General features: G+C 38.0%; 1 protein-coding gene across 2 annotated transcripts in view; it reads left to right on the top strand.

Moving 5' to 3' along the window:
• Positions 1-8228, top strand: part of LOC106874892 (uncharacterized) — a 32566-nt gene that overhangs the window by 3863 nt on the left and 20475 nt on the right. The gene's annotated exons all lie outside the window — the stretch shown is intronic.

The following is an 8228-nucleotide window of genomic DNA, read 5'->3' on the forward strand; positions in this document are numbered from 1 at the left end:
ATATCATCGGGCAGTATATTACTGGTTGCAGCATGGAGCTAGTCAGAATGATCGTCTGCTTTCGCGCCTACCATTCGAGCAATAACTGCTGACTCTTCAAACGTCTTTTTCAGGTGCATCCTTATGTAGAGTTAGTTAGGCGGCGTCTGTATGATTTGGTAGAACATCCTGTTATATCCTTCAGTGGCTGTCAATGCAATTTTTTTTTTCAGTCTAGCTTCGTGATGCCCTTACCCCACCCGCAGTCAGTTCCAAGCACTTTATATATATATATATATATATATATATACACATACATTCTTTGTCAGAGAGCTGCATAGATAGCCGAGCAACTAACTCGGAAGTTGTTTCCACTACCATTCTCTTCTCAGAACACCTCCGAGGCTATAAAACTTTCATACACAAAGAATGCAAGTCCTTTCGTGACAACGTACAAGTGCATGGGTGGAGGAACCGACACGTCTCCAATTCTTTGAGACGATTCAGTATCTGTTCTTAAATTACAAATTCCTCCCATTTTTCTGAATTGCTCTTTGTGTCTGCGTTAACTGATCGGTAATTTCACTCTTTATCTTGACTTCGACATTCCTTCTCAAGTGTCTGCCTCGAGTTACCTTTTCAAGGGAGGTAACTTCAACATTAGTCTTTTTTTTTAAACTCCCTTATATATTCTATCGTTTAACATCGGTTTTCCAAGCGGGCATAGGTTGGACTGTTTGACAAAAAAGCTTGCAAAGTTAGAAACCACACTATCTTTCATAGTCTGTTTTAGCATGGTTTTCACTGCTCGATGCCCTTTCTAATGCCAACCATTTTACACACCTTGCTTTTAGATCTACTACAGTTAAAACCCTTTACATTAACTAATATAGTGCCAATGAATTGCAAACTCCTAACATTAAATGGTGTTGATACAAATTAGATGCCGTAAATATTAAACGCGCAGATCGCATCTGAAGCATTAAACTTCACATATGATGGCAGTCTGCTCTCAAGCAAAGCTAGACCACTTCAAGCACAAATATAGCTTTAGTTCCTTAAGTGAGAACAGATACGACATTTGAGCCCAGATACTCTTTAAAAATTTCTAAGATATTGCAAACGCATCTCGGTTCATAACCTGTTTCGGTTTCTGTTGGGTTTTTTTTTTCTCTTCATTTTAGTGTTTTGATATCTCTTTACACCTCCAGATGATTTACACATTTTTTGACAAAAAAAAAAAGCATTTTGTATAAAATGATGGTATTAGGAGTTGATGCAATGTTATCGTAAACGATAATTTTCCCAGGGTACCCCTACAGAAATTTTCTTCTGATTAGCTCTTTTACCAAGCAGATAACATGGCAAGTTGAATTCTTTACTTGTGGCTGTCTTTGCTTCTTTTTCCACATCTTGTCTTGCCAATTGGTCGGAAGCTGGCAGTCTGCTTTGTGTCCTTTCAATTTCATGCAGATAAAGCTGTTCTTCACTTTGTGTAAAACTATCAGAATCAATTTCATTTTGTCTGGGAAAACACCTGATCAACAAAATGAATACTTGTCTGTCCGTTTGTCTGGCGAGTCTTAGCAAAAATTACATTGGGAATTACTAATCTGCCATGGACTGACCCATACACATGGACATTACCATTTTCCATTTGGAACTGGTTGGAAGCTGGCTGTCTTTTGTATTCATTCGATCTCCTGCTGTTAAAGCTGTTTTTCATGTTGGGTAAAGCCATCAGAATCAGTTTCATTTTCTGAGAAAGCAGCTGATCAACAAAATGAATACAATTTAGAAATTATAAAAAATAAACGAATTTACTCAATGACAGCTTACCTGTTTTTATCTGGCAATCATTAGCAAAAATTACAAATCTGTCATGGACTGACCCATTATACTATACACATACATATGGACATTACTGTTTTCCATTTTGAATTGGTCACAAGCTGACGGCCTTTGTTCTGCTCATACTTCAAGGCATAAATTTGCAGGAGTCTCTGCTCGTACAGCAAATTACCCATACAATGGGGCACTCGCACTGTGAGTACTCGGGAAAGAAAACCTTCTGGGATGGGGAGCACAGGTGTGGCTGTGTGCTAAGAAATTCGCTTCCCAACTACATGCTTCTGGATGATGGACCAGTTAAATAATCAACCACAGGAGATGATGTCTACACTTAGTTTCTTTCAATTTTTGAATAGTCATTCCATAGTTTTCGATGTCATCGACAGTTGATAGAGGAAATATTGTCATGTGGCTCTATCATAAACTTTCTTCGTAACCTTTGTCTGAGAATGTAGTTGCTGTCTCTATTTTGGGCAAGACAAAGGTATATTATTCTCTCTGAAGCCTATTCTTAGACATATATTCAGGTATGGTATTGCTACATATTGAAAGTGAAATGTTGCAACGAATAGTAACCTTTTCTCGTTTGGCTAGCAAAAGTAACTTTGGGATGTTCCTGGTCCACTGTAAGGTATAAAATCCCTTTTAATGATTTTCAACGAGGCAGTGACCTGGCAGGATCGTTAGCATGCTGAGTAAAATGCTTACTGGCATTTCATCCCGCTTCACGTTCTGAATTCAAATGCTGTGAGGGTTGACTTTTCTTTTCATCCTTTCGGTGGGTGGGGGTGATAAAATAAGTACTAGTTAAATACTGGGTTGAGATAATAGACTTAGCCCCTCCCCCAGAATTGTTTGGACTTTGTGCCAAAATTTGAAATGATGACCACCAATATTGGAGATATCTTGGTATGATCTAGATGAGCTTTCTTTGTAAAGAGACTGCATCTACAGAGTTCTTAGATTTGTACAACTCCAAAGATGCATGTTGAATCCTACAACTATTCATTGATGCTACAAAACATTGTTTTATTGATAGATGCTGACATTTGAATTTTTGTATTGTGTGTTGATAAAAGGCCCTGGACCAAAATTTTCCATTGAAAATGTTTTTGATAAAAATAGTCTGGAGCAATATAAAGAATTTACCCAATGAATCTTGGAGAACCTGGATGACTAGTCGGCTGTGAAATACTTTGACTAGAAAGGCTGACAATATTCAGTTTGGGTGTGCTCCATGTAGCTTTCAGCCAGGATTTGATTTTCAATCTGATCCTGTGTGCAATTCACTGGAACCTCTAGGAGTGCAAGTAGATGCAGACCATCTGACTCTAACACTATACCATTCACCATCAGCTCTTGTGAAATTTGAACACCTTTTAATATTTTCATAACTTCTGTGGATAGGTTCTGTACTAAGACCAGTACTGTGAGTTTCTGGTCATCTTTTTACAGGATTGACTCTTTTGACCTTATCTTTAACCATACTATCTTTTAGAAACGGTATTAGTGATGTTTCCCTACCACTTCCAGAATGAGGTGCAGGCCTATCAACTACCTCGGTTTTTGTTTGCTTAAGTTGAAGTACCATGTTTAGCCTGGTCATAGAAATTTCGTCTTTTTACCTATGTAACCATGGCAATTTTAACCATCTCCTTCACTACTGCAGCCCAAATTAATGTTAGTTATTGCTCATAATTTCAAGGGCTTCAGGTTCACTAGTAATGTTAACTCTTTCTCAATTCCCATATATTGGAGGGTCTGTCTCATTGGGGTTCATTAACATTTTTGAACAGAGCTTTTGGCTTTGCATTATCAGATAATGAAGATTTACTACTACTGAACTGATCTAAAAAGCTTCTACAGCGAAGTGTATTGTTTTTTTGTTAAAATTGTAATTTGTATTAGAAGAAACATCTGATTTAGACACATCAATGACTTGTGATATGTTCAGATTCGTCACTATCTCCCAGAGCAACCATGGCAGTTTCTGAATTTTTTAACTGTATCGATGTTTGTCAACTTTACTTCTTGCAGTTCTATTACCAGAATTGCTCTGATTCGAACTTAGACGATCTTTGTTTCTTGTTAACATCGGGCAAGGTCCATTTCTCCTCTCTTTTGAATTGTAGCTTTCTTTTTGAGGCTTCCTGTCCTGGAGGCATTATAGATTCAGGAGGTAATGAAAGCATGTTTTCTTGTACTAGCTTCTTTCCTTGGACATCTCAAAGGTGGTTTGGCTCCCAAAGGAGATGATCCACTTGAGTTTGACTGTGATTTAAGTTCAGATTCTGCCACTAATATCACATGTATTTGATTCTGGTGAAATATCTTTTAAATTTTCTATCTTCCATTTGATGTGCCTCTGGTAATGATTTTTACTATTATTTAAATAAAACCTTGGATCTTCTAAAAAATTTTCCAACATTATTCATTTTGCTAGATTCTTTTCCTAATGTAGAAGTCCTATTCTAAGTGAGTAAATTCGACTATTACGAGTCATTTGGCCAACACCAAACAGTCAATTTTTTTTTTTTTTCTGGCCAATTCTCCTTTAGCTTCTTGGTCACCTTCAATAGTGTATGCTTCACTGAGTTTCTCTTCTATTGCTTCAAGATTTATAGATTCAGGAGAACTATCTGTATAGGTTTTATGTCATTTCACAATATTTGTTTCATTCAAATTTTTCTAACCATAGTAACAATCTTGTTCTGTAGATGGGTCAATTTTCCAGATGCTGCAGAAGCTCTGCTACCAGGAATGGGGCAATAATCTGAAGATGGTGAGACAGGATTAACATTGGAAATATATATATATATGCAAAAACATTTTAGTCAGTTTATGCAAATGATTATAGGACACGTAAGTTATACTATCTTAGCAGTGTAAGAAACCACTTTTGAGTTACTTCCGATAATCTTATTCTAGCGGGACCCATGAATATTTCACAGAATTAATGCTACACTTATTGGGTTATTTCTGAAAACGTTTATCAAAAACAAATAAACAAAAGAAAAAACCTGAAAGAATAACTTGTGTTTGTATCGGAAGACAGTCTCTCATCTGCTATTCTTTGACATACAACACTAAGGGTTAAGGTAAAAATGTAAAGCAATATATAAGGACAGAAATTTTTACTAATATAAACACAGGAGCACAACTCCCCCCCCCCCTTCTCTACACTGAATGTGTTGGGATTTGGGGGTGAAGCTGCTACTTAGGTTGGTTCAGGCATTCCCATAACCCAGGACTGTCTATAAGTGTTGTATCACAGGTTTGAATGGCATACCTTAGAATCAATGTGCCTTTGCTCAACTACTCCTGACTACTCAACTACCAAGCTACCCCTATTTGTTGTCACCATCCACTATTTATTCGTAGTGGACCAGCCCACTTCTCTCCTGGGGGTGTCCACACAACAATAAGCATTCTCAGTGTTAGTCTAGTCACAGATCTTGTCACATGTTCTGGAAGGTTCAATTTCTTCACTTTGACTTATAGTCTCGCTTATAGTTTCATTCATTTGGATGTCCCAACTAGTTTATCATTCCTCTCCAACCCCCATATCCTCACTGTTTCAGGACTGATGTGGTATTGCTGGGATGGACACCCTGAGTTTTGAATCTTGATTCTAGGCACATATGTTTAAAGTATCTCCATGATGTTATGAGCGATGGGGTGCTCTGGAAACAGTTCATGGGGCCAACTGTAGTCCACTGTTGCTGCAGCTGATGTCATGACTATTGTCCACTGCCTTTTTTTTCTTTCTTTCTTTTCCGCATTTCTAGTTCCTCAAGCAGAAAGCCCTCTGGTGGGTTTTTACTTTCACATGTATAGCAACCATGCTTTCTATCTTGTACCATTAGTCTATCTGCTTTTAATTTCTGCATCCACAATGGGCTGCAACTCTAGGATAACTTTGGTCTGTGGGTATCATGTTAATGTAGACCTCTATATATTTTCATTATTGTTATATTAACAGCCGACCCTTAGTGTGATGCAAATTAACTGACGACTTGCAAGTGAATGTTCTTGACTATTGTACAGGTATTTTCTCTCTGCATATATTGCAATAACAGCCTGGTGGCCAGGTGTGAAGTAGATTGACTCTTCATCAGTTTTAAAACCTAGCACCAACTTCCATACATCCCACTGGGTAGATGGAACTAAGACTGTGCCACACACTGGTCAAGGTTTCTTCCAGTTCTTACTTGTCTGAGAATACTGACTTGCTCAAAATAAAGACGGCAATGGAGGTGTTATTCTCCTCCAATCCTGTACTTAGACATGTCATCAGGCACGATACTGGAAGTGAGACATGGCACAAGTGATGTTGGTTATGATGTTGAAATTTTTCTGTAATAATGTCCTTCCTTCCATTTTTTTCTATGCCTTGACCCTGTCGTCATTGGAGCATTGGTTGATGACATTGTGGTGTGCATACGAGTAGATGTAATCGCCTTACCTCGGTTTTCCTTTCCTCGACTGCGAGTCCGTCTTGCGGTATCCGATCCTCGAAGCTTGCCCCGACCCAAGGTACACCAGGTATAGCAGCTGCTTCTCCCAAACCTTCCCAAACCTAGACCGTCGCTTAACACGTCTTGTCCTGACCGCAGCCCCGTTCGAAAAGGGCACGAACGCCGATCGAGGCTCCCTTTGCGCTCTTTCCCCTTCTGGTCGACTCGCCCTTCCGGTCAGCCTCCCCACACACTGACGTCATACCACAGACATCACAGCCAGATTTCCTCTTATCTCGTTCTTCTGTCAGTCAGCCAGCCAAATTGAAGCTTGTCCACTCTTTTAATCCAGGCAGTGACTGATTCGGTATGGATTCTGGTCTGGTTGTCATCTTCGTGAATGTATCACCATTAAGTTAGTTTGGCACCCATTCCTCTCTAAGCTGTTATCCATAACTCTACAGGTTTTAAATCCTGCTTCAGGTTGGTATAGAGAACTTATTTGGTGGAGGTTTAATCAATATCTTCACACCAAATACTTCACAAGACTATAAGTTAAAAACAGACATCCATACGCAGAAAGTGGGGTCAGGAACTTACCGGTTTTCAACAGGCGAATGAGGGATTTCTCTTAGTGTTACAGAGCTCCCCTCCTCCTTGTTCTCTCTTTCCTCATCGGTTTCTGGTGGTGGGTCTATTAATTTGGGCATCTCACTTAATCTGTGGATGCCCTCTGGTCTTCTATCTCTAGGTTGACAATAGTTTCTCTTCTATACGTGCATAGCTCTTGCGTAGATTCCTTCAACATACATGGTAGGATTTATCTCCTTTCATAAATGTGGTAAATTTTGTATTTCCGTTTATTATTGTATTATGAATTCAGATTTGATTTCCCAATTGAAGAATAAATTGAATTTAAAATAAAATTCTATACAACATATTTTGCTTTTTCCCTTCAATCTGGACAATGCCGGGTGCCTCTGCTAGTCGAATTATGAAAGCCAATTGAAGCCGAGTTCCCTCGAGACATCTGCACACTTTATTGTAGAAATGTAATCATATCATTTGTCACTGGTTTGTCAACGACTATCCGTCGTACTGTTTATGACATCGTTCGTGCGTTTGTACTGGCTTTAGGGTTCGGGTTTTAGAGTTAGGGTTATGATTAACTCATAATCATAACTCTAAAACCTTAACCCTAAACCCTTACTAGGGAATATTGATATAATTAAACAGGGAATAACACTCTTGACACCGGCAAAAATTATTGTTTACAAAAACGGCAGTAACTGTATTCAGCTGAATAGACGTCAGTGATTGGTTGAAATTACAGAAATACAACTTTAACATGAAATAACTTGCGATGTACAATTTTTTGTTAAGAAGGCTAAGAGAAAAAGTTGTTTTATATGACGCATTCTACTAGTATCCCAAGTTTGAAAGTGTTTCGTTAAGAAAACAGGATCTTTTTTAAAACGGAGGCCACATTTTTCATTAACGAAACACTTTGAAAGTTGGAACACTGGTAGAATGTCATATAAAACATCTTTTTCTGTTAGTCTTCTTAAAAAAAAAAAAAGAAATCCATAAATTATTCCATGTTAAAGTTGTCGTATTTCTGTAATTTCAACCAATCACTGACGTCCATTCAGCCGATATACATTAAGTGCCGACTACATAAACAAACTATTCTGAAACAATTAACCCTAACCCTAGGGTTAGGGTTAAAGCAAATTTAAAATGCAAAAAGCAAATAAAACGAAGGTATGGAGATTAAATACGCTTTATATCGCTTAATCAGTCCAAGGAGTAAATGTAAACTGAATACTTGTCAGTGATTGGTTGAAATTATCGAAATAAGACAATTTTTTACATGAAATAAATTCGAATACAAAAATATTTTTCTGTTCTATAACACAAAATGGATAAGTATACGAAGTC

This window comes from Octopus bimaculoides, chromosome 25, assembly GCF_001194135.2.
Source record: "Octopus bimaculoides isolate UCB-OBI-ISO-001 chromosome 25, ASM119413v2, whole genome shotgun sequence".
NCBI classification, from domain to species: Eukaryota; Metazoa; Mollusca; class Cephalopoda; order Octopoda; family Octopodidae; genus Octopus; species Octopus bimaculoides.